Genomic DNA, 25,943 nt, shown 5'->3' on the forward strand with positions numbered 1-25,943 from the left:
TGGCAGAGAAGAAGTGCAACCTGCACTCACTCGCTCCCAGGTACAGAGCAATGGAAACATCCACTCACCCAGCCCTTGGCACAGGACACTTGCCGAAGAGAGGCCTGTTACTTCCAAAGACAGGATGAGGCCTCAGGACACCTGGAAGCAGGAGAAGGCAAAGCAGGGAATGGAAACCAGTGCAGGGTCTGACCCCTGGTGATGGAGCAACAAGGGTGAAACTCTGTTTACCTTGGACGCACACTCTCAAGCGGACAGGAGACATGGGATTGAAGGTGATGTGCTGAGATTTACAAGAGTGCACAGCAGATGCTTGGCTGACAGAACTCAAAGAATCCAGCGCAAAATATCCCCACAGTTGATTCTGAGACCAAGATCCGAGCTGCCAAATTTGAGGTAGCAGAGGCAACGGTCAGTGAGGGATAGGGCTACGGATGATGGCACACGCTGAGTCTCAGGGATCTGGAGTGCGTTGTGGGATGTGGTGGGTCGAATCAAGAGAGCAAACCGAACTGTGTACCAATGATAAAGCAACCACACTGGTCGCGCGGTTGAGATTACCGATATGTCCCATGGCCACACCCAGTGCATCTGCAGGACCAGGGACCAATTGGGCATCTTGCCAATAGAGCACGTGTGGGGCTGAATCAGAGCTATCGTGCATCTGGTCTGAGGGATCCAGGGGGCCTTGGGTTTGAAATCAGAATGAAAAGCCTTAGGATCTGCTACATTCATAACCTGGGCTGGGATTATGGTTTGGTTTGAGGCACAGGATGCGCAACAGCTCTGTGGTTGCCTTCGTGCACCCGTGCCACAAGGATGAGAGGACAAGGAAGAGTGGTCCAAGTCCACAGCGTGAGAAGAGGAAGCATTTCCTTCAGCACTATCTCCCAAAAGCGGATGCTACATTTTGGATGGCACCGGCACGGTACGGCACCGAGGACACCAAGGTAGGTCTGCGGGATCATTCCAGCAGGCCCTGATGTGTGACATCCATGGATGAGCTTCCACTGGTGTTTCAGTAGACAGAGAAGCTCTGGGAAGAACTGCTTTCATTGGGACATTCCCGTGGCACTACAAAGCACAAGCGCACTCTCAGTTTGCTTTTTTTTAAACACTCCAAAATGACATAGAGCAGAATGCAGAGCTGAGAACCTTTAGAAGCCTCATTTCCACAAGAGGAAGTGTCCTGCGCACTTTCAGAATTGTGAGATATGCGTAACCGAAATGAAGTTATGCTAATCGAAATAGTATGGGATGTTCATCACAACAAATGCAACACCAGCAATTGGAGATATACCAGACAACACACACAGGAACAGAATATGGCATCAATGTCTAGGAGAAGTTGTCCTCACAGAAATCCCATGGAATTGCGTAGAGACAAGAGTCTAAAATTTTCACTTAACAAAGCCCTAGAAGTCTACATTAGATACCTGATATTACCTGACCAGTAGAGATGAAGAAGTACAGTAAAAGAAACAGGAAGTACCATTTTCAGTTCCAAAGATATTGAAGGCCCAGAAGATAAGCTTTCCAACAACTAGACTGCAAAACGCTATCCAGACCAAGTGTTGAAATTGGAGGTCTGGAAAACCCTGAAGAACAACATTGTCTCAGAATCACAAAAGGCAGAATATCAGAAAAGGGGAAGAGAAAGTCTAAAGACGAGCCAAAAAATATCAGAAAACTCAATGGATGTGATCATATCAGGGCCAAAATTCAGCCCTTAGCAGACTAGATAATGCAGAGGGACGCGTGAATGACTGTGAAGACAGGGGAACAGAAATCCCTCGGTCAGAAGCAGACATAGGAAAGCAAGTGCAAACCAATGAAACATTGCTGTTGAATCCTGGGTTAAGACAGGGCATGAAAGACTAGAGTTCATAAGAGTCCCAGATGGAAAAGCAAGAGATAAAGAAACAAAAACTGTCTGAAAATGTATCTGTAGAAAAATCAGACTGAAACGTGCTGAAAGCCAAGAAAGAATCATCTATGCGAATTCAGGGATTACACAGCATCCAAAGGAGGTGGAATCCCAATAGACCTACCAGCAGCTGTATGATTCAAATCAACAAAGTTCACGAATATCCCAGTGATTTAAAATGCACCTGGAGGAAACAACATAGTCACAAGGGAACCTCCAGAGGGGTTTCAGCTGATATCTCGGCAGCAATATTGCAGGACAGGGAGGAGTGCCAGGACACAGACCATATCCTGAATGGCCAAATGCTGCCACCTAGGGTAGCCTATGCCCCATGACCACCATTTCTAATAACGGCAGAGCTAGAGAATTCCACAGACCGGCAAATCTTAAAAGAATTCAGCAGTTCAAAACTTCTTCTAAAAGGAAGGTTGAGAATACTCCCCTGAATAGAAAAGCAGCAAGATGAAATGGAAAGAAGAAAACCATTATTGGAAATGCAAGAAGAGCATGAGTGGCAAAGAAGAAACAAGAAGAAGGCAAGGAGGACATCAAAACCCTAAAGATGGGAGAGGGAAGCAGGAAATCATAGGTGATTGGAAGCACTCTCTTAAGTGAATCAGCTTATTGGACTCTCTGTTTGAAGCGAAAGGAGAGCTGCATGGCCTGACGTGTTTGCAAAACAAGCAAGAAGCAGACCAACAAAGAATCAAACCAACAAACAAGCACCAAAAGGGTACGGTTGGCTGACATCTACCAAGGGAATCATGATTATTCAAAAGAAAATACTCAAGGTGATGTCAAGGATCATTCAGCACGCATCGACCCAGTATCGCGGCTTGCATGTACTCAGCACACTTGTCTTCGGAAATCAGAGGCGTGCATTCATATTCGTAAATATTGATTCATAAGAGCATATCGTGACCTAACCCAAATGCCGATTTGGAATCAAATGGATTCCTAGTCCGTGATGTAGACTTGTATGTCTTCCGACAGGATGAAGGAATGCCATATTCTACGCTACGTAGAGAAGAAATGTAAGAAGCCTATAACAAAGGCACGTAGATCTGCCAAAGTGTACTAAGAGCAAAAGAGACAGACAGTAAAGTGCACATTGGGGTTGGTTTCATTTCTTGGAATTTCAGCCCCCATGAAACAAATGGATCCATGTCCTGAGAGTGCGGGTGTTTCAGCAGAAATCAGGCGACGCATATGTATTCCGGGTGTACGGATATCATAGGAACATAAGTCTCCTTTAGAGGGTCTCTGTGTACTGTGAACTGTTAGAAAGTTTAAAGACGTGTGAAACCATCAACTAAAAAGGGACCCACTTCCCTCCATTGGTACTGTGCATACAGATCTGAGCAAAAGGAAAGAGGGAAGAAGAAAGGCCCATGGGACGCTAGTGGGTAGAATCACATTTACCTTAGGCACCTCTCGTCGGATGCAGCCCCTCCCCCAACACTGACAAGATGCAGCAGCCATTGGGGATGGCAGGTACCGGTTGGATTCCAGGTGGAATGTTGGTGTGTACCGCGAGGCTTGTTGTGGCTGTTGGATCCTAGGTAACCGGGCAGAGTTCTGTGGGTGGATCAGTGTGATGGAGGGGCTGCCGCCCTCTGTGGAGCTTGGCTTAGGTGTTTGGTCCGGGAAGCTGTGTAAGTTCGAGATACTGCTGCTGCCCAAAGACCTGAGTTCACAGGTCAGTTTCCAGAACCTTTCAGAGCAGACAGTGGAAGATCTGCCTGTCATCAGCTTACTGGTGAGGCTCCGAGGTACTTTCAGACTTGCCCAGTCCTGGTGAAGTCGACTTTAGGGGAGACACGAAGAGAAGCTGGGCGAAAAGCTGGCTGCACGGATTGAGGAGAGATGCGAACACATGGATGAGAGATGTTCTGCTACAATGGAGAATACTGGCGTGGAGACAGCTGTAGAGGATACCAGGCTCAAAAGACATTCATGAGACCTATTGATCCTCGCTGATACTGGCAGAAACATACGGAGTGCCAACGTGGACTTGAGGAAGTTCCTCAATTCCCTTCTCCAAGAACGGGTCCAAGGTCCCTGACATCTGCAAGAGAAGAGATGGCAGAGATGATCAAAACGCTCCTGTTCTTGCAAGAGGTCGTGAGAATCCACACGTCCCAAGGGGCATTCCCAAGCCATTCAGACCAGAATTCACCAAGCCCAGGTAAGCCTTTTCCCAGGTTTGGGCCTAGCTAGCAAGCACTTGCCCTTCCCTCCCCTCCACTCAGGCATCCATTTTGAAGGATCAGTACCTGAGCTGCAATGAAGCCATTACGAGAAGAGCAAGCCCCTCCTAGAATCAGACTTCCTCCAGCTTCACACTCTGTGAACAACAGTGAACTCCTTCAAGGTCAAATAGTCTCGGCTGAAATCGATAGGAATTGAATACTTAGCTCACACCTAGAAACGATGGCCTTCCGCTAGATTCAGCCAATGTTGTGTTTATGTCTTCCCTGGGGTGAAGGGAGTGTGGTAAGTCAGGGGAATCTTTGACTGAACTTGAATCTGTATTAGGCCTCAGTTTTTCAAGACAGTATAGGTAAATAGTACATGTCAGAAAGTGAACTGTACTGTCAAAGTCGCCAGTGACATTAAAGACACAGCTTCTGTGGATCGTCTTTCAATTGAGTCAAGCCCCCGGGGGCACTATATCATGGGGGTGCAGACTTGGTTGCGTTAAATGGCTTTACCCAACATGATCGGATGATGAATCGTTCTCATCACTGATAGAAGAACACCTGGTTCTCAATAGACTAGCATAACTGCAGCAGGGTTGTCCTAGCTATAATGCCTCTAGGTGCTTTTGGATTCAAACCTAAATGTATATATTTGGTTTGTTTCCTCTTGTATTTTCCTAGAGAGGGATGTTACCCCTTGAAATGCCAACATTGGCCAGTAGGTGTCACTGGGAGTAAAGGGCACCACATGCACAAGTGTATCCAAGGTTGGGGGTTATTTCATGTTTCCAATAGTTATTTCATGGTTCCTGTTGGTTTCGGAGGCTTCAACCGTAAAGAGCTGACATGACCCCTTTAACAGTTTGGACTGGAAGTTTGCATTCTTTCTGTCTAGGTTTTCCGTAGAGCTGACAAAATGTTACCAAAATTGACAAGTCTGGCTTCTAGGTCGATACAGTGTGTTTCAAAAAATAACTTCATTTTCGTATACTCCCAAAACATGTAAATGAATTCTGTTAAACTTCTTAAAGACTGCAAATGAGATATCAACACACTGTCAAAACAGGTGTCTTCGGACAATCCCTCCCACCAAGGCTGTATAGAAACAAAGAGCTAAGCAAATATCACATTTCTGTGAAATGTATCTGGATAGTGTTGATTCATCGATGCCCAGTTGGCAGAGAAGAAGTGCAACCTGCACTCACTCGCTCCCAGGTACAGAGCAATGGAAACATCCACTCACCCAGCCCTTGGCACAGGACACTTGCCGAAGAGAGGCCTGTTACTTCCAAAGACAGGATGAGGCCTCAGGACACCTGGAAGCAGGAGAAGGCAAAGCAGGGAATGGAAGCCAGTGCAGGGTCTGACCCCTGGTGATGGAGCAACAAGGGTGAAACTCTGTTTACCTTGGACGCACACTCTCAAGCGGACAGGAGACATGGGATTGAAGGTGATGTGCTGAGATTTACAAGAGTGCACAGCAGATGCTTGGCTGACAGAACTCAAAGAATCCAGCGCAAAATATCCCCACAGTTGATTCTGAGACCAAGATCCGAGCTGCCAAATTTGAGGTAGCAGAGGCAACGGTCAGTGAGGGATAGGGCTACGGATGATGGCACACGCTGAGTCTCAGGGATCTGGAGTGCGTTGTGGGATGTGGTGGGTCGAATCAAGAGAGCAAACCGAACTGTGTACCAATGATAAAGCAACCACACTGGTCGCGCGGTTGAGATTACCGATATGTCCCATGGCCACACCCAGTGCATCTGCAGGACCAGGGACCAATTGGGCATCTTGCCAATAGAGCACGTGTGGGGCTGAATCAGAGCTATCGTGCATCTGGTCTGAGGGATCCAGGGGGCCTTGGGTTTGAAATCAGAATGAAAAGCCTTAGGATCTGCTACATTCATAACCTGGGCTGGGATTATGGTTTGGTTTGAGGCACAGGATGCGCAACAGCTCTGTGGTTGCCTTCGTGCACCCGTGCCACAAGGATGAGAGGACAAGGAAGAGTGGTCCAAGTCCACAGCGTGAGAAGAGGAAGCATTTCCTTCAGCACTATCTCCCAAAAGCGGATGCTACATTTTGGATGGCACCGGCACGGTACGGCACCGAGGACACCAAGGTAGGTCTGCGGGATCATTCCAGCAGGCCCTGATGTGTGACATCCATGGATGAGCTTCCACTGGTGTTTCAGTAGACAAAGAAGCTCTGGGAAGAACTGCTTTCATTGGGACATTCCCGTGGCACTACAAAGCACAAGCGCACTCTCAGGTTGCTTTTTTTTAAACACTCCAAAATGACATAGAGCAGAATGCAGAGCTGAGAACCTTTAGAAGCCTCATTTCCACAAGAGGAAGTGTCCTGCGCACTTTCAGAATTGTGAGATATGCGTAACCGAAATGAAGTTATGCTAATCGAAATATTATGGGATGTTCATCACAACAAATGCAACACCAGCAATTGGAGATTTACCAGACAACACACACAGGAACAGAATATGGCATCAATGTCTAGGAGAAGTTGTCCTCACAGAAATCCCATGGAATTGCATAGAGACAAGAGTCTAAAATTTTCACTTAACAAAGCCCTAGAAGTCTACATTACATACCTGATATTACCTGACCAGTAGAGATGAAGAAGTACAGTAAAAGAAACAGGAAGTACCATTTTCAGTTCCAAAGATATTGAAGGCCCAGAAGATAAGCTTTCAAACAACTAGACTGCAAAACGCTATCCAGACCAAGTGTTGAAATTGGAGGTCTGGAAAACCCTGAAGAACAACATTGTCTCAGAATCACAAAAGGCAGAATATCAGAAAAGGGGAAGGGAAAGTCTAAAGACGAGCCAAAAAATATCAGAAAACTCAATGGATGTGATCATATCAGGGCCAAAATTCAGCCCTTAGCAGACTAGATAATGCAGAGGGACGCGTGAATGACTGTGAAGACAGGGGAACAGAAATCCCTCAGTCAGAAGCAGACATAGGAAAGCAAGTGCAAACCAATGAAACATTGCTGTTGAATCCTGGGTTAAGACAGGGCATGAAAGACTAGAGTTCATAAGAGTCCCAGATGGAAAAGCAAGAGATAAAGAAACAAAAACTGTCTGAAAATGTATCTGTAGAAAAATCAGACTGAAACGTGCTGAAAGCCAAGAAAGAATCATCTATGCGAATTCAGGGATTACACAGCATCCAAAGGAGGTGGAATCCCAATAGACCTACCAGCAGCTGTATGATTCAAATCAACAAAGTTCACGAATATCCCAGTGATTTAAAATGCACCTGGAAGAAACAACATAGTTACAAGGGAACCTCCAGAGGGGTTTCAGCTGATATCTCGGCAGCAATATTGCAGGACAGGGAGGAGTGCCAGGACACAGACCATATCCTGAATGGCCAAATGCTGCCACCTAGGGTAGCCTATGCCCCATGACCACCATTTCTAATAACGGCAGAGCTAGAGAATTCCACAGACCGGCAAATCTTAAAAGAATTCAGCAGTTCAAAACTTCTTCTAAAAGGAAGGTTGAGAATACTCCCCTGAATAGAAAAGCAGCAAGATGAAATGGAAAGAAGAAAACCATTATTGGAAATGCAAGAAGAGCATGAGTGGCAAAGAAGAAACAAGAAGAAGGCAAGGAGGACATCAAAACCCTAAAGATGGGAGAGGGAAGCAGGAAATCATAGGTGATTGGAAGCACTCTCTTAAGTGAATCAGCTTATTGGACTCTCTGTTTGAAGCGAAAGGAGAGCTGCATGGCCTGACGTGTTTGCAAAACAAGCAAGAAGCAGACCAACAAAGAATCAAACCAACAAACAAGCACCAAAAGGGTACGGTTGGCTGACATCTACCAAGGGAATCATGATTATTCAAAAGAAAATACTCAAGGTGATGTCAAGGATCATTCAGCACGCATCGACCCAGTATCGCGGCTTGCATGTACTCAGCACACTTGTCTTCGGAAATCAGAGGCGTGCATTCATATTCGTAAATATTGATTCATAAGAGCATATCGTGACCTAACCCAAATGCCGATTTGGAATCAAATGGATTCCTAGTCCGTGATGTAGACTTGTATGTCTTCCGACAGGATGAAGGAATGCCATATTCTACGCTACGTAGAGAAGAAATGTAAGAAGCCTATAACAAAGGCACGTAGATCTGCCAAAGTGTACTAAGAGCAAAAGAGACAGACAGTAAAGTGCACATTGGGGTTGGTTTCATTTCTTGGAATTTCAGCCCCCATGAAACAAATGGATCCATGTCCTGAGAGTGCGGGTGTTTCAGCAGAAATCAGGCGACGCATATGTATTCCGGGTGTACGGATATCATAGGAACATAAGTCTCCTTTAGAGGGTCTCTGTGTACTGTGAACTGTTAGAAAGTTTAAAGACGTGTGAAACCATCAACTAAAAAGGGACCCACTTCCCTCCATTGGTACTGTGCATACAGATCTGAGCAAAAGGAAAGAGGGAAGAAGAAAGGCCCATGGGACGCTAGTGGGTAGAATCACATTTACCTTAGGCACCTCTCGTCGGATGCAGCCCCTCCCCCAACACTGACAAGATGCAGCAGCCATTGGGGATGGCAGGTACCGGTTGGATTCCAGGTGGAATGTTGGTGTGTACCGCGAGGCTTGTTGTGGCTGTTGGATCCTAGGTAACCGGGCAGAGTTCTGTGGGTGGATCAGTGTGATGGAGGGGCTGCCACCCTCTGTGGAGCTTGGCTTAGGTGTTTGGTCCGGGAAGCTGTGTAAGTTCGAGATACTGCTGCTGCCCAAAGACCTGAGTTCACAGGTCAGTTTCCAGAACCTTTCAGAGCAGACAGTGGAAGATCTGCCTGTCATCAGCTTACTGGTGAGGCTCCGAGGTACTTTCAGACTTGCCCAGTCCTGCTGAAGTCGACTTTAGGGGAGACACGAAGAGAAGCTGGGCGAAAAGCTGGCTGCACGGATTGAGGAGAGATGCGAACACATGGATGAGAGATGTTCTGCTACAATGGAGAATACTGGCGTGGAGACAGCTGTAGAGGATACCAGGCTCAAAAGACATTCATGAGACCTATTGATCCTCGCTGATACTGGCAGAAACATACGGAGTGCCAACGTGGACTTGAGGAAGATCCTCAATTCTCTTCTCCAAGAACGGGTCCAAGGTCCCTGACATCTGCAAGAGAAGAGATGGCAGAGATGATCAAAACGCTCCTGTTCTTGGAAGAGGTCGTGAGAATCCACACGTCCCAAGGGGCATTCCCAAGCCATTCAGACCAGAATTCACCAAGCCCAGGTAAGCCTTTTCCCAGGTTTGGGCCTAGCTAGCAAGCACTTGCACTTCCCTCCCCTCCACTCAGGCATCCATTTTGAAGGATCAGTACCTGAGCTGCAATGAAGCCATTACGAGAAGAGCAAGCCCCTCCTAGAATCAGACTTCCTCCAGCTTCACACTCTGTGAACAACAGTGAACTCCTTCAAGGTCAAATAGTCTCGGCTGAAATCGATAGGAATTGAATACTTAGCTCACACCTAGAAACGATGGCCTTCCGCTAGATTCAGCCAATGTTGTGTTTATGTCTTCCCTGGGGTGAAGGGAGTGTGGTAAGTCAGGGGAATCTTTGACTGAACTTGAATCTGTATTAGGCCTCAGTTTTTCAAGACAGTATAGGTAAATAGTACATGTCAGAAAGTGAACTGTACTGTCAAAGTCGCCAGTGACATTAAAGACACAGCTTCTGTGGATCGTCTTTCAATTGAGTCAAGCCCCCGGGGGCACTATATCATGGGGGTGCAGACTTGGTTGCGTTAAATGGCTTTACCCAACATGATCGGATGTTTAATCGTTCTCATCACTGATAGAAGAACACCTGGTTCTCAATAGACTAGCATAACTGCAGCAGGGTTGTCCTAGCTATAATGCCTCTAGGTGCTTTTGGATTCAAACCTAAATGTATATATTTGGTTTGTTTCCTCTTGTATTTTCCTAGAGAGGGATGTTACCCCTTGAAATGCCAACATTGGCCAGTAGGTGTCACTGGGAGTAAAGGGCACCACATGCACAAGTGTTTCCAAGGTTGGGGGTTATTTCATGTTTCCAATAGTTATTTCATGGTTCCTGTTGGTTTCGGAGGCTTCAACCGTAAAGAGCTGACATGACCCCTTTAACAGTTTGGACTGGAAGTTTGCATTCTTTCTGTCTAGGTTTTCCGTAGAGCTGACAAAATGTTACCAAAATTGACAAGTCTGGCTTCTAGGTCGATACAGTGTGTTTCAAAAAATAACTTCATTTTCGTATACTCCCAAAACATGTAAATGAATTCTGTTAAACTTCTTAAAGACTGCAAATGAGATATCAACACACTGTCAAAACAGGTGTCTTCGGACAATCCCTCCCACCAAGGCTGTATAGAAACAAAGAGCTAAGCAAATATCACATTTCTGTGAAATGTATCTGGATAGTGTTGATTCATCGATGCCCAGTTGGCAGAGAAGAAGTGCAACCTGCACTCACTCGCTCCCAGGTACAGAGCAATGGAAACATCCACTCACCCAGCCCTTGGCACAGGACACTTGCCGAAGAGAGGCCTGTTACTTCCAAAGACAGGATGAGGCCTCAGGACACCTGGAAGCAGGAGACGGCAAAGCAGGGAATGGAAACCAGTGCAGGGTCTGACCCCTGGTGATGGAGCAACAAGGGTGAAACTCTGTTTACCTTGGACGCACACTCTCAAGCGGACAGGAGACATGGGATTGAAGGTGATGTGCTGAGATTTACAAGAGTGCACAGCAGAAGCTTGGCTGACAGAACTCAAAGAATCCAGCGCAAAATATCCCCACAGTTGATTCTGAGACCAAGATCCGAGCTGCCAAATTTGAGGTAGCAGAGGCAACGGTCAGTGAGGGATAGGGCTACGGATGATGGCACACGCTGGGTCTCAGGGATCTGGAGTGCGTTGTGGGATGTGGTGGGTCGAATCAAGAGAGCAAACCGAACTGTGTACCAATGATAAAGCAACCACACTGGTCGCGCGGTTGAGATTACCGATATGTCCCATGGCCACACCCAGTGCATCTGCAGGCCAGGGACCAATTGGGCATCTTGCCAATAGAGCACGTGTGGGGCTGAATCAGAGCTATCGTGCATCTGGTCTGAGGGATCCAGGGGGCCTTGGGTTTGAAATCAGAATGAAAAGCCTTAGGATCTGCTACATTCATAACCTGGGCTGGGATTATGGTTTGGTTTGAGGCACAGGATGCGCAACAGCTCTGTGGTTGCCTTCGTGCACCCGTGCCACAAGGATGAGAGGACAAGGAAGAGTGGTCCAAGTCCACAGCGTGAGAAGAGGAAGCATTTCCTTCAGCACTATCTCCCAAAAGCGGATGCTACATTTTGGATGGCACCGGCACGGTACGGCACCGAGGACACCAAGGTAGGTCTGCGGGATCATTCCAGCAGGCCCTGATGTGTGACATCCATGGATGAGCTTCCACTGGTGTTTCAGTAGACAGAGAAGCTCTGGGAAGAACTGCTTTCATTGGGACATTCCCGTGGCACTACAAAGCACAAGCGCACTCTCAGGTTGCTTTTTTTTAAACACTCCAAAATGACATAGAGCAGAATGCAGAGCTGAGAACCTTTAGAAGCCTCATTTCCACAAGAGGAAGTGTCCTGCGCACTTTCAGAATTGTGAGATATGCGTAACCGAAATGAAGTTATGCTATTCGAAATATTATGGGATGTTCATCACAACAAATGCAACACCAGCAATTGGAGATTTACCAGACAACACACACAGGAACAGAATATGGCATCAATGTCTAGGAGAAGTTGTCCTCACAGAAATCCCATGGAATTGCGTAGAGACAAGAGTCTAAAATTTTCACTTAACAAAGCCCTAGAATTCTACATTAGATACCTGATATTACCTGACCAGTAGAGATGAAGAAGTACAGTAAAAGAAACAGGAAGTACCATTTTCAGTTCCAAAGATATTGAAGGCCCAGAAGATAAGCTTTCAAACAACTAGACTGCAAAACGCTATCCAGACCAAGTGTTGAAATTGGAGGTCTGGAAAACCCTGAAGAACAACATTGTCTCAGAATCACAAAAGGCAGAATATCAGAAAAGGGGAAGAGAAAGTCTAAAGACGAGCCAAAAAATATCAGAAAACTCAATGGATGTGATCATATCAGGGCCAAAATTCAGCCCTTAGCAGACTAGATAATGCAGAGGGACGCGTGAATGACTGTGAAGACAGGGGAACAGAAATCCCTCGGTCAGAAGCAGACATAGGAAAGCAAGTGCGAACCAATGAAACATTGCTGTTGAATCCTGGGTTAAGACAGGGCATGAAAGACTAGAGTTCATAAGAGTCCCAGATGGAAAAGCAAGAGATAAAGAAACAAAAACTGTCTGAAAATGTATCTGTAGAAAAATCAGACTGAAACGTGCTGAAAGCCAAGAAAGAATCATCTATGCGAATTCAGGGATTACACAGCATCCAAAGGAGGTGGAATCCCAATAGACCTACCAGCAGCTGTATGATTCAAATCAACAAAGTTCACGAATATCCCAGTGATTTAAAATGCACCTGGAGGAAACAACATAGTCACAAGGGAACCTCCAGAGGGGTTTCAGCTGATATCTCGGCAGCAATATTGCAGGACAGGGAGGAGTGCCAGGACACAGACCATATCCTGAATGGCCAAATGCTGCCACCTAGGGTAGCCTATGCCCCATGACCACCGTTTCTAATAACGGCAGAGCTAGAGAATTCCACAGACCGGCAAATCTTAAAAGAATTCAGCAGTTCAAAACTTCTTCTAAAAGGAAGGTTGAGAATACTCCCCTGAATAGAAAAGCAGCAAGATGAAATGGAAAGAAGAAAACCATTATTGGAAATGCAAGAAGAGCATGAGTGGCAAAGAAGAAACAAGAAGAAGGCAAGGAGGACATCAAAACCCTAAAGATGGGAGAGGGAAGCAGGAAATCATAGGTGATTGGAAGCACTCTCTTAAGTGAATCAGCTTATTGGACTCTCTGTTTGAAGCGAAAGGAGAGCTGCATGGCCTGACGTGTTTGCAAAACAAGCAAGAAGCAGACCAACAAAGAATCAAACCAACAAACAAGCACCAAAAGGGTACGGTTGGCTGACATCTACCAAGGGAATCATGATTATTCAAAAGAAAATACTCAAGGTGATGTCAAGGATCATTCAGCACGCATCGACCCAGTATCGCGGCTTGCATGTACTCAGCACACTTGTCTTCGGAAATCAGAGGCGTGCATTCATATTCGTAAATATTGATTCATAAGAGCATATCGTGACCTAACCCAAATGCCGATTTGGAATCAAATGGATTCCTAGTCCGTGATGTAGACTTGTATGTCTTCCGACAGGATGAAGGAATGCCATATTCTACGCTACGTAGAGAAGAAATGTAAGAAGCCTATAACAAAGGCACGTAGATCTGCCAAAGTGTACTAAGAGCAAAAGAGACAGACAGTAAAGTGCACATTGGGGTTGGTTTCATTTCTTGGAATTTCAGCCCCCATGAAACAAATGGATCCATGTCCTGAGAGTGCGGGTGTTTCAGCAGAAATCAGGCGACGCATATGTATTCCGGGTGTACGGATATCATAGGAACATAAGTCTCCTTTAGAGGGTCTCTGTGTACTGTGAACTGTTAGAAAGTTTAAAGACGTGTGAAACCATCAACTAAAAAGGGACCCACTTCCCTCCATTGGTACTGTGCATACAGATCTGAGCAAAAGGAAAGAGGGAAGAAGAAAGGCCCATGGGACGCTAGTGGGTAGAATCACATTTACCTTAGGCACCTCTCGTCGGATGCAGCCCCTCCCCCAACACTGACAAGATGCAGCAGCCATTGGGGATGGCAGGTACCGGTTGGATTCCAGGTGGAATGTTGGTGTGTACCGCGAGGCTTGTTGTGGCTGTTGGATCCTAGGTAACCGGTCAGAGTTCTGTGGGTGGATCAGTGTGATGGAGGGGCTGCCGCCCTCTGTGGAGCTTGGCTTAGGTGTTTGGTCCGGGAAGCTGTGTAAGTTCGAGATACTGCTGCTGCCCAAAGACCTGAGTTCACAGGTCAGTTTCCAGAACCTTTCAGAGCAGACAGTGGAAGATCTGCCTGTCATCAGCTTACTGGTGAGGCTCCGAGGTACTTTCAGACTTGCCCAGTCCTGCTGAAGTCGACTTTAGGGGAGACACGAAGAGAAGCTGGGCGAAAAGCTGGCTGCACGGATTGAGGAGAGATGCGAACACATGGATGAGAGATGTTCTGCTACAATGGAGAATACTGGCGTGGAGACAGCTGTAGAGGATACCAGGCTCAAAAGACATTCATGAGACCTATTGATCCTCGCTGATACTGGCAGAAACATACGGAGTGCCAACGTGGACTTGAGGAAGATCCTCAATTCTCTTCTCCAAGAACGGGTCCAAGGTCCCTGACATCTGCAAGAGAAGAGATGGCAGAGATGATCAAAACGCTCCTGTTCTTGGAAGAGGTCGTGAGAATCCACACGTCCCAAGGGGCATTCCCAAGCCATTCAGACCAGAATTCACCAAGCCCAGGTAAGCCTTTTCCCAGGTTTGGGCCTAGCTAGCAAGCACTTGCCCTTCCCTCCCCTCCACTCAGGCATCCATTTTGAAGGATCAGTACCTGAGCTGCAATGAAGCCATTACGAGAAGAGCAAGCCCCTCCTAGAATCAGACTTCCTCCAGCTTCACACTCTGTGAACAACAGTGAACTCCTTCAAGGTCAAATAGTCTCGGCTGAAATCGATAGGAATTGAATACTTAGCTCACACCTAGAAACGATGGCCTTCCGCTAGATTCAGCCAATGTTGTGTTTATATCTTCCCTGGGGTGAAGGGAGTGTGGTAAGTCAGGGGAATCTTTGACTGAACTTGAATCTGTATTAGGCCTCAGTTTTTCAAGACAGTATAGGTAAATAGTACATGTCAGAAAGTGAACTGTACTGTCAAAGTCGCCAGTGACATTAAAGACACAGCTTCTGTGGATCGTCTTTCAATTGAGTCAAGCCCCCTGGGGCACTATATCATGGGGGTGCAGACTTGGTTGCGTTAAATGGCTTTACCCAACATGATCGGATGATGAATCGTTCTCATCACTGATAGAAGAACACCTGGTTCTCAATAGACTAGCATAACTGCAGCAGGGTTGTCCTAGCTATAATGCCTCTAGGTGCTTTTGGATTCAAACCTAAATGTATATATTTGGTTTGTTTCCTCTTGTATTTTCCTAGAGAGGGATGTTACCCCTTGAAATGCCAACATTGGCCAGTAGGTGTCACTGGGAGTAAAGGGCACCACATGCACAAGTGTATCCAAGGTTGGGGGTTATTTCATATTTCCAATAGTTATTTCATGGTTCCTGTTGGTTTCGGAGGCTTCAACCGTAAAGAGCTGACATGACCCCTTTAACAGTTTGGACTGGAAGTTTGCATTCTTTCTGTCTAGGTTTTCCGTAGAGCTGACAAAATGTTACCAAAATTGACAAGTCTGGCTTCTAGGTCGATACAGTGTGTTTCAAAAAATAACTTCATTTTCGTATACTCCCAAAACATGTAAATGAATTCTGTTAAACTTCTTAAAGACTGCAAATGAGATATCAACACACTGTCAAAACAGGTGTCTTCGGACAATCCCTCCCAACAAGGCTGTATAGAAACAAAGAGCTAAGCAAATATCACATTTCTGTGAAATGTATCTGGATAGTGTAGATTCATCGATGCCCAGTTGGCAGAGAAGAAGTGCAACCTGCACTCACTCGCTCCCAGGTACAGAGCAATGGAAACATCCACTCACCCTGTCCTTGGCACAGGACACTTGCCGAAGAGAGGCCTGTTACTTCCAAAGACAGGATGAGGCCTCAGGACACCTGGAAGCAGGAGAAGGCAAAGCAGGGAATGGAAACCTGTGCAGGGTCTGACCCCTGGTGATGGAGCAACAAGGGTGAAACTCTGTTTACCTTGGACGCACACTCTCAAGCGGACAGGAGACATGGGATTGAAGGTGATGTGCTGAGATTTACAAGAGTGCACAGCAGATGCTTGGCTGACAGAACTCAAAGAATCCAGCGCAATATATCCCCACAGTTGATTCTGAGACCAAGATCCGAGCTGCCAAATTTGAGGTAGCAGAGGCAACGGTCAGTGAGGGATAGGGCTACGGATGATGGCACACGCTGAGTCTCAGGGATCTGGAGTGCGTTGTGGGATGTGGTGGGTCGAATCAAGAGAGCAAACCGAACTGTGTACCAATGATAAAGCAACCACACTGGTCGCGCGGTTGAGATTACCGATATGTCCCATGGCCACACCCAGTGCATCTGCAGGACCAGGGACCAATTGGGCATCTTGCCAATACAGCACGTGTGGGGCTGAATCAGAGCTATCGTGCATCTGGTCTGAGGGATCCAGGGGGCCTTGGGTTTGAAATCAGAATGAAAAGCCTTAGGATCTGCTACATTCATAACCTGGGCTGGGATTATGGTTTGGTTTGAGGCACAGGATGCGCAACAGCTCTGTGGTTGCCTTCGTGCACCCGTGCCACAAGGATGAGAGGACAAGGAAGAGTGGTCCAAGTCCACAGCGTGAGAAGAGGAAGCATTTCCTTCAGCACTATCTCCCAAAAGCGGATGCTACATTTTGGATGGCACCGGCACGGTACGGCACCGAGGACACCAAGGTAGGTCTGCGGGATCATTCCAGCAGGCCCTGATGTGTGACATCCATGGATGAGCTTCCACTGGTGTTTCAGTAGACAGAGAAGCTCTGGGAAGAACTGCTTTCATTGGGACATTCCCGTGGCACTACAAAGCACAAGCGCACTCTCAGGTTGCTTTTTTTTAAACACTCCAAAATGACATAGAGCAGAATGCAGAGCTGAGAACCTTTAGAAGCCTCATTTCCACAAGAGGAAGTGTCCTGCGCACTTTCAGAATTGTGAGATATGCGTAACCGAAATGAAGTTATGCTAATCGAAATAGTATGGGATGTTCATCACAACAAATGCAACACCAGCAATTGGAGATATACCAGACAACACACACAGGAACAGAATATGGCATCAGTGTCTAGGAGAAGTTGTCCTCACAGAAATCCCATGGAATTGCGTAGAGACAAGAGTCTAAAATTTTCACTTAACAAAGCCCTAGAAGTCTACATTAGATACCTGATATTACCTGACCAGTAGAGATGAAGAAGTACAGTAAAAGAAACAGGAAGTACCATTTTCAGTTCCAAAGATATTGAAGGCCCAGAAGATAAGCTTTCCAACAACTAGACTGCAAAACGCTATCCAGACCAAGTGTTGAAATTGGAGGTCTGGAAAACCCTGAAGAACAACATTGTCTCAGAATCACAAAAGGCAGAATATCAGAAAAGGGGAAGAGAAAGTCTAAAGACGAGCCAAAAAATATCAGAAAACTCAATGGATGTGATCATATCAGGGCCAAAATTCAGCCCTTAGCAGACTAGATAATGCAGAGGGACGCGTGAATGACTGTGAAGACAGGGGAACAGAAATCCCTCGGTCAGAAGCAGACATAGGAAAGCAAGTGCAAACCAATGAAACATTGCTGTTGAATCCTGGGTTAAGACAGGGCATGAAAGACTAGAGTTCATAAGAGTCCCAGATGGAAAAGCAAGAGATAAAGGAACAAAAACTGTCTGAAAATGTATCTGTAGAAAAATAAGACTGAAACGTGCTGAAAGCCAAGAAAGAATCATCTATGCGAATTCAGGGATTACACAGCATCCAAAGGAGGTGGAATCCCAATAGACCTACCAGCAGCTGTATGATTCAAATCAACAAAGTTCACGAATATCCCAGTGATTTAAAATGCACCTGGAGGAAACAACATAGTCACAAGGGAACCTCCAGAGGGGTTTCAGCTGATATCTCGGCAGCAATATTGCAGGACAGGGAGGAGTGCCAGGACACAGACCATATCCTGAATGGCCAAATGCTGCCACCTAGGGTAGCCTATGCCCCATGACCACCATTTCTAATAACGGCAGAGCTAAAGAATTCCACAGACCGGCAAATCTTAAAAGAATTCAGCAGTTCAAAACTTCTTCTAAAAGGAAGGTTGAGAATACTCCCCTGAATAGAAAAGCAGCAAGATGAAATGGAAAGAAGAAAACCATTTTTGGAAATGCAAGAAGAGCATGAGTGGCAAAGAAGAAACAAGAAGAAGGCAAGGAGGACATCAAAACCCTAAAGATGGGAGAGGGAAGCAGGAAATCATAGGTGATTGGAAGCACTCTCTTAAGTGAATCAGCTTATTGGACTCTCTGTTTGAAGCGAAAGGAGAGCTGCATGGCCTGACGTGTTTGCAAAACAAGCAAGAAGCAGGCCAACAAAGAATCAAACCAACAAACAAGCACCAAAAGGGTACGGTTGGCTGACATCTACCAAGGGAATCATGATTATTCAAAAGAAAATACTCAAGGTGATGTCAAGGATCATTCAGCAAGCATCGACCCAGTATCGCGGCTTCCATGTACTCAGCACACTTGTCTTCGCAAATCAGAGGCGTGCATTCATATTCGTAAATATTGATTCATAAGAGCATATCGTGACCTAACCCAAATGCCGATTTGGAATCAAATGGATTCCTAGTCCGTGATGTAGACTTGTATGTCTTCCGACAGGATGAAGGAATGCCATATTCTACGCTACGTAGAGAAGAAATGTAAGAAGCCTATAACAAAGGCACGTAGATCTGCCAAAGTGTACTAAGAGCAAAAGAGACAGACATTAAATTGCACATTGGGGTTGGTTTCATTTCTTGGAATTTCAGCCCCCATGAAACAAATGGATCCATGTCCTGAGAGTGCAGGTGTTTCAGCAGAAATCAGGCGACGCATATGTATTCCGGGTGTACGGATATCATAGGAACATAAGTCTCCTTTAGAGGGTCTCTGTGTACTGTGAACTGTTAGAAAGTTTAAAGACGTGTGAAACCATCAACTAAAAAGGGACCCACTTCCCTCCATTGGTACTGTGCATACAGATCTGAGCAAAAGGAAAGAGGGAAGAAGAAAGGCCCATGGGACGCTAGTGGGTAGAATCACATTTACCTTAGGCACCTCTCGTCGGATGCAGCCCCTCCCCCAACACTGACAAGATGCAGCAGCCATTGGGGATGGCAGGTACCGGTTGGATTCCAGGTGGAATGTTGGTGTGTACCGCGAGGCTTGTTGTGGCTGTTGGATCCTAGGTAACCGGGCAGAGTTCTGTGGGTGGATCAGTGTGATGGAGGGGCTGCCGCCCTCTGTGGAGCTTGGCTTAGGTGTTTGGTCCGGGAAGCTGTGTAAGTTCGAGATACTGCTGCTGCCCAAAGACCTGAGTTCACAGGTCAGTTTCCAGAACCTTTCAGAGCAGACAGTGGAAGATCTGCCTGTCATCAGCTTACTGGTGAGGCTCCGAGGTCCTTTCAGACTTGCCCAGTCCTGGTGAAGTCGACTTTAGGGGAGACACGAAGAGAAGCTGGGCGAAAAGCTGGCTGCATGGATTGAGGAGAGATGCGAACACATGGATGAGAGATGTTCTGCTACAATGGAGAATACTGGCGTGGAGACAGCTGTAGAGGATACCAGGCTCAAAAGACATTCATGAGACCTATTGATCCTCGCTGATACTGGCAGAAACATACGGAGTGCCAACGTGGACTTGAGGAAGTTCCTCAATTCTCTTCTCCAAGAACGGGTCCAAGGTCCCTGACATCTGCAAGAGAAGAGATGGCAGAGATGATCAAAACGCTCCTGTTCTTGGAAGAGGTCGTGAGAATCCACACGTCCCAAGGGGCATTCCCAAGCCATTCAGACCAGAATTCACCAAGCCCAGGTAAGCCTTTTCCCAGGTTTGGGCCTAGCTAGCAAGCACTTGCCCTTCCCTCCCCTCCACTCAGGCATCCATTTTGAAGGATCAGTACCTGAGCTGCAATGAAGCCATTACGAGAAGAGCAAGCCCCTCCTAGAATCAGACTTCCTCCAGCTTCACACTCTGTGAACAACAGTGAACTCCTTCAAGGTCAAATAGTCTCGGCTGAAATCGATAGGAATTGAATACTTAGCTCACACCTAGAAACGATGGCCTTCCGCTAGATTCAGCCAATGTTGTGTTTATGTCTTCCCTGGGGTGAAGGGAGTGTGGTAAGTCAGGGGAATCTTTGACTGAACTTGAATCTGTATTAGGCCTCAGTTTTTCAAGACAGTGTAGGTAAATAGTACATGTCAGAAAGTGAACTGTACTGTCAAAGTCGCCAGTGACATTAAAGACACAGCTTCTGTGGATCGTCTTTCAATTGAGTCAAGCCCCCGGGGGCACTATATCATGGGGGTGCAGACTTGGTTGCGTTAAATGGCTTTACCCAACATGATCGGATGATGAATCGTTCTCATCACTGATAGAAGAACACCTGGTTCTCAATAGACTAGCATAACTGCAGCAGGGTTGTCCTAGCTATAATGCCTCTAGGTGCTTTTGGATTCAAACCTAAATGTATATATTTGGTTTGTTTCCTCTTGTATTTTCCTAGAGAGGGATGTTACCCCTTGAAATGCCAACATTGGCCAGTAGGTGTCACTGGGAGTAAAGGGCACCACATGCACAAGTGTATCCAAGGTTGGGGGTTATTTCATGTTTCCAATAGTTATTTCATGGTTCCTGTTGGTTTCGGAGGCTTCAACCGTAAAGAGCTGACATGACCCCTTTAACAGTTTGGACTGGAAGTTTGCATTCTTTCTGTCTAGGTTTTCCGTAGAGCTGACAAAATGTTACCAAAATTGACAAGTCTGGCTTCTAGGTCGATACAGTGTGTTTCAAAAAATAACTTCATTTTCGTATACTCCCAAAACATGTAAATGAATTCTGTTAAACTTCTTAAAGACTGCAAATGAGATATCAACACACTGTCAAAACAGGTGTCTTCGGACAATCCCTCCCACCAAGGCTGTATAGAAACAAAGAGCTAAGCAAATATCACATTTCTGTGAAATGTATCTGGATAGTGTTGATTCATCGATGCCCAGTTGGCAGAGAAGAAGTGCAACCTGCACTCACTCGCTCCCAGGTACAGAGCAATGGAAACATCCACTCACCCAGCCCTTGGCACAGGACACTTGCCGAAGAGAGGCCTGTTACTTCCAAAGACAGGATGAGGCCTCAGGACACCTGGAAGCAGGAGACGGCAAAGCAGGGAATGGAAACCAGTGCAGGGTCTGACCCCTGGTGATGGAGCAACAAGGGTGAAACTCTGTTTACCTTGGACGCACACTCTCAAGCGGACAGGAGACATGGGATTGAAGGTGATGTGCTGAGATTTACAAGAGTGCACAGCAGATGCTTGGCTGACAGAACTCAAAGAATCCAGCGCAAAATATCCCCACAGTTGATTCTGAGACCAAGATCCGAGCTGCCAAATTTGAGGTAGCAGAGGCAACGGTCAGTGAGGGATAGGGCTACGGATGATGGCACACGCTGAGTCTCAGGGATCTGGAGTGCGTTGTGGGATGTGGTGGGTCGAATCAAGAGAGCAAACCGAACTGTGTACCAATGATAAAGCAACCACACTGGTCGCGCAGTTGAGATTACCGATATGTCCCATGGCCACACCCAGTGCATCTGCAGGACCAGGGACCAATTGGGCATCTTGCCAATAGAGCACGTGTGGGGCTGAATCAGAGCTATCGTGCATCTGGTCTGAGGGATCCAGGGGGCCTTGGGTTTGAAATCAGAATGAAAAGCCTTAGGATCTGCTACATTCATAACCTGGGCTGGGATTATGGTTTGGTTTGAGGCACAGGATGCGCAACAGCTCTGTGGTTGCCTTCGTGCACCCGTGCCACAAGGATGAGAGGACAAGGAAGAGTGGTCCAAGTCCACAGCGTGAGAAGAGGAAGCATTTCCTTCAGCACTATCTCCCAAAAGCGGATGCTACATTTTGGATGGCACCGGCACGGTACGGCACCGAGGACACCAAGGTAGGTCTGCGGGATCATTCCAGCAGGCCCTGATGTGTGACATCCATGGATGAGCTTCCACTGGTGTTTCAGTAGACAGAGAAGCTCTGGGAAGAACTGCTTTCATTGGGACATTCCCGTGGCACTACAAAGCACAAGCGCACTCTCAGTTTGCTTTTTTTTAAACACTCCAAAATGACATAGAGCAGAATGCAGAGCTGAGAACCTTTAGAAGCCTCATTTCCACAAGAGGAAGTGTCCTGCGCACTTTCAGAATTGTGAGATATGCGTAACCGAAATGAAGTTATGCTAATCGAAATAGTATGGGATGTTCATCACAACAAATGCAACACCAGCAATTGGAGATATACCAGACAACACACACAGGAACAGAATATGGCATCAGTGTCTAGGAGAAGTTGTCCTCACAGAAATCCCATGGAATTGCGTAGAGACAAGAGTGTAAAATTTTCACTTAACAAAGCCCTAGAAGTCTACATTAGATACCTGATATTACCTGACCAGTAGAGATGAAGAAGTACAGTAAAAGAAACAGGAAGTACCATTTTCAGTTCCAAAGATATTGAAGGCCCAGAAGATAAGCTTTCCAACAACTAGACTGCAAAACGCTATCCAGACCAAGTGTTGAAATTGGAGGTCTGGAAAACCCTGAAGAACAACATTGTCTCAGAATCACAAAAGGCAGAATATCAGAAAAGGGGAAGAGAAAGTCTAAAGACGAGCCAAAAAATATCAGAAAACTCAATGGATGTGATCATATCAGGGCCAAAATTCAGCCCTTAGCAGACTAGATAATGCAGAGGGACGCGTGAATGACTGTGAAGACAGGGGAACAGAAATCCCTCGGTCAGAAGCAGACATAGGAAAGCAAGTGCAAACCAATGAAACATTGCTGTTGAATCCTGGGTTAAGACAGGGCATGAAAGACTAGAGTTCATAAGAGTCCCAGATGGAAAAGCAAGAGATAAAGAAACAAAAACTGTCTGAAAATGTATCTGTAGAAAAATCAGACTGAAACGTGCTGAAAGCCAAGAAAGAATCATCTATGCGAATTCAGGGATTACACAGCATCCAAAGGAGGTGGAATCCCAATAGACCTACCAGCAGCTGTATGATTCAAATCAACAAAGTTCACGAATATCCCAGTGATTTAAAATGCACCTGGAGGAAACAACATAGTCACAAGGGAACCTCCAGAGGGGTTTCAGCTGATATCTCGGCAGCAATATTGCAGGACAGGGAGGAGTGCCAGGACACAGACCATATCCTGAATGGCCAAATGCTGCCACCTAGGGTAGCCTATGCCCCATGACCACCATTTCTAATAACGGCAGAGCTAGAGAATTCCACAGACCGGCAAATCTTAAAAGAATTCAGCAGTTCAAAACTTCTTCTAAAAGGAAGGTTGAGAATACTCCCCTGAATAGAAAAGCAGCAAGATGAAATGGAAAGAAGAAAACCATTTTTGGAAATGCAAGAAGAGCATGAGTGGCAAAGAAGAAACAAGAAGAAGGCAAGGAGGACATCAAAACCCTAAAGATGGGAGAGGGAAGCAGGAAATCATAGGTGATTGGAAGCACTCTCTTAAGTGAATCAGCTTATTGGACTCTCTGTTTGAAGCGAAAGGAGAGCTGCATGGCCTGACGTGTTTGCAAAACAAGCAAGAAGCAGACCAACAAAGAATCAAACCAACAAACAAGCACCAAAAGGGCACGGTTGGCTGACATCTACCAAGGGAATCATGATTATTCAAAAGAAAATACTCAAGGTGATGTCAAGGATCATTCAGCACGCATCGACCCAGTATCGCGGCTTGCATGTACTCAGCACACTTGTCTTCGGAAATCAGAGGCGTGCATTCATATTCGTAAATATTGATTCATAAGAGCATATCGTGACCTAACCCAAATGCCGATTTGGAATCAAATGGATTCCTAGTCCGTGATGTAGACTTGTATGTCTTCCGACAGGATGAAGGAATGCCATATTCTACGCTACGTAGAGAAGAAATGTAAGAAGCCTATAACAAAGGCACGTAGATCTGCCAAAGTGTACTAAGAGCAAAAGAGACAGACAGTAAAGTGCACATTGGGGTTGGTTTCATTTCTTGGAATTTCAGCCCCCATGAAACAAATGGATCCATGTCCTGAGAGTGCGGGTGTTTCAGCAGAAATCAGGCGACGCATATGTATTCCGGGTGTACGGATATCATAGGAACATAAGTCTCCTTTAGAGGGTCTCTGTGTACTGTGAACTGTTAGAAAGTTTAAAGACGTGTGAAACCATCAACTAAAAAGGGACCCACTTCCCTCCATTGGTACTGTGCATACAGATCTGAGCAAAAGGAAAGAGGGAAGAAGAAAGGCCCATGGGACGCTAGTGGGTAGAATCACATTTACCTTAGGCACCTCTCGTCGGATGCAGCCCCTCCCCCAACACTGACAAGATGCAGCAGCCATTGGGGATGGCAGGTACCGGTTGGATTCCAGGTGGAATGTTGGTGTGTACCGCGAGGCTTGTTGTGGCTGTTGGATCCTAGGTAACCGGGCAGAGTTCTGTGGGTGGATCAGTGTGATGGAGGGGCTGCCGCCCTCTGTGGAGCTTGGCTTAGGTGTTTGGTCCGGGAAGCTGTGTAAGTTCGAGATACTGCTGCTGCCCAAAGACCTGAGTTCACAGGTCAGTTTCCAGAACCTTTCAGAGCAGACAGTGGAAGATCTGCCTGTCATCAGCTTACTGGTGAGGCTCCGAGGTACTTTCAGACTTGCCCAGTCCTGCTGAAGTCGACTTTAGGGGAGACACGAAGAGAAGCTGGGCGAAAAGCTGGCTGCACGGATTGAGGAGAGATGCGAACACATGGATGAGAGATGTTCTGCTACAATGGAGAATACTGGCGTGGAGACAGCTGTAGAGGATACCAGGCTCAAAAGACATTCATGAGACCTATTGATCCTCGCTGATACTGGCAGAAACATACGGAGTGCCAACGTGGACTTGAGGAAGTTCCTCAATTCTCTTCTCCAAGAACGGGTCCAAGGTCCCTGACATCTGCAAGAGAAGAGATGGCAGAGATGATCAAAACGCTCCTGTTCTTGGAAGAGGTCGTGAGAATCCACACGTCCCAAGGGGCATTCCCAAGCCATTCAGACCAGAATTCACCAAGCCCAGGTAAGCCTTTTCCCAGGTTTGGGCCTAGCTAGCAAGCACTTGCCCTTCCCTCCCCTCCACTCAGGCATCCATTCTGAAGGATCAGTACCTGAGCTGCAATGAAGCCATTACGAGAAGAGCAAGCCCCTCCTAGAATCAGACTTCCTCCAGCTTCACACTCTGTGAACAACAGTGAACTCCTTCAAGGTCAAATAGTCTCGGCTGAAATCGATAGGAATTGAATACTTAGCTCACACCTAGAAACGATGGCCTTCCGCTAGATTCAGCCAATGTTGTGTTTATGTCTTCCCTGGGGTGAAGGGAGTGTGGTAAGTCAGGGGAATCTTTGACTGAACTTGAATCTGTATTAGGCCTCAGTTTTTCAAGACAGTATAGGTAAATAGTACATGTCAGAAAGTGAACTGTACTGTCAAAGTCGCCAGTGACATTAAAGACACAGCTTCTGTGGATCGTCTTTCAATTGAGTCAAGCCCCCGGGGGCACTATATCATGGGGGTGCAGACTTGGTTGCGTTAAATGGCTTTACCCAACATGATCGGATGATGAATCGTTCTCATCACTGATAGAAGAACACCTGGTTCTCAATAGACTAGCATAACTGCAGCAGGGTTGTCCTA

General features: G+C 46.4%; 1 long non-coding RNA gene across 1 annotated transcript; it reads right to left on the reverse strand.

Moving 5' to 3' along the window:
• Positions 1-19,662: 19,662 nt before the first annotated feature.
• LOC140695354 (uncharacterized) lies at positions 19,663-24,634 on the reverse strand. The gene is made up of 4 exons (XR_012071078.1): positions 24,561-24,634; positions 21,443-21,593; positions 21,280-21,352; positions 19,663-19,903 (listed from the first exon to the last, which is right to left on the reverse strand). It is a non-coding gene; the product is annotated as an uncharacterized lncRNA (long non-coding RNA).
• Positions 24,635-25,943: the final 1,309 nt, after the last annotated feature.

The sequence above is a fragment of the Vicugna pacos genome, unplaced genomic scaffold (assembly GCF_048564905.1).
Source record: "Vicugna pacos unplaced genomic scaffold, VicPac4 scaffold_196, whole genome shotgun sequence".
Lineage (NCBI taxonomy): Eukaryota > Metazoa > Chordata > Mammalia > Artiodactyla > Camelidae > Vicugna > Vicugna pacos.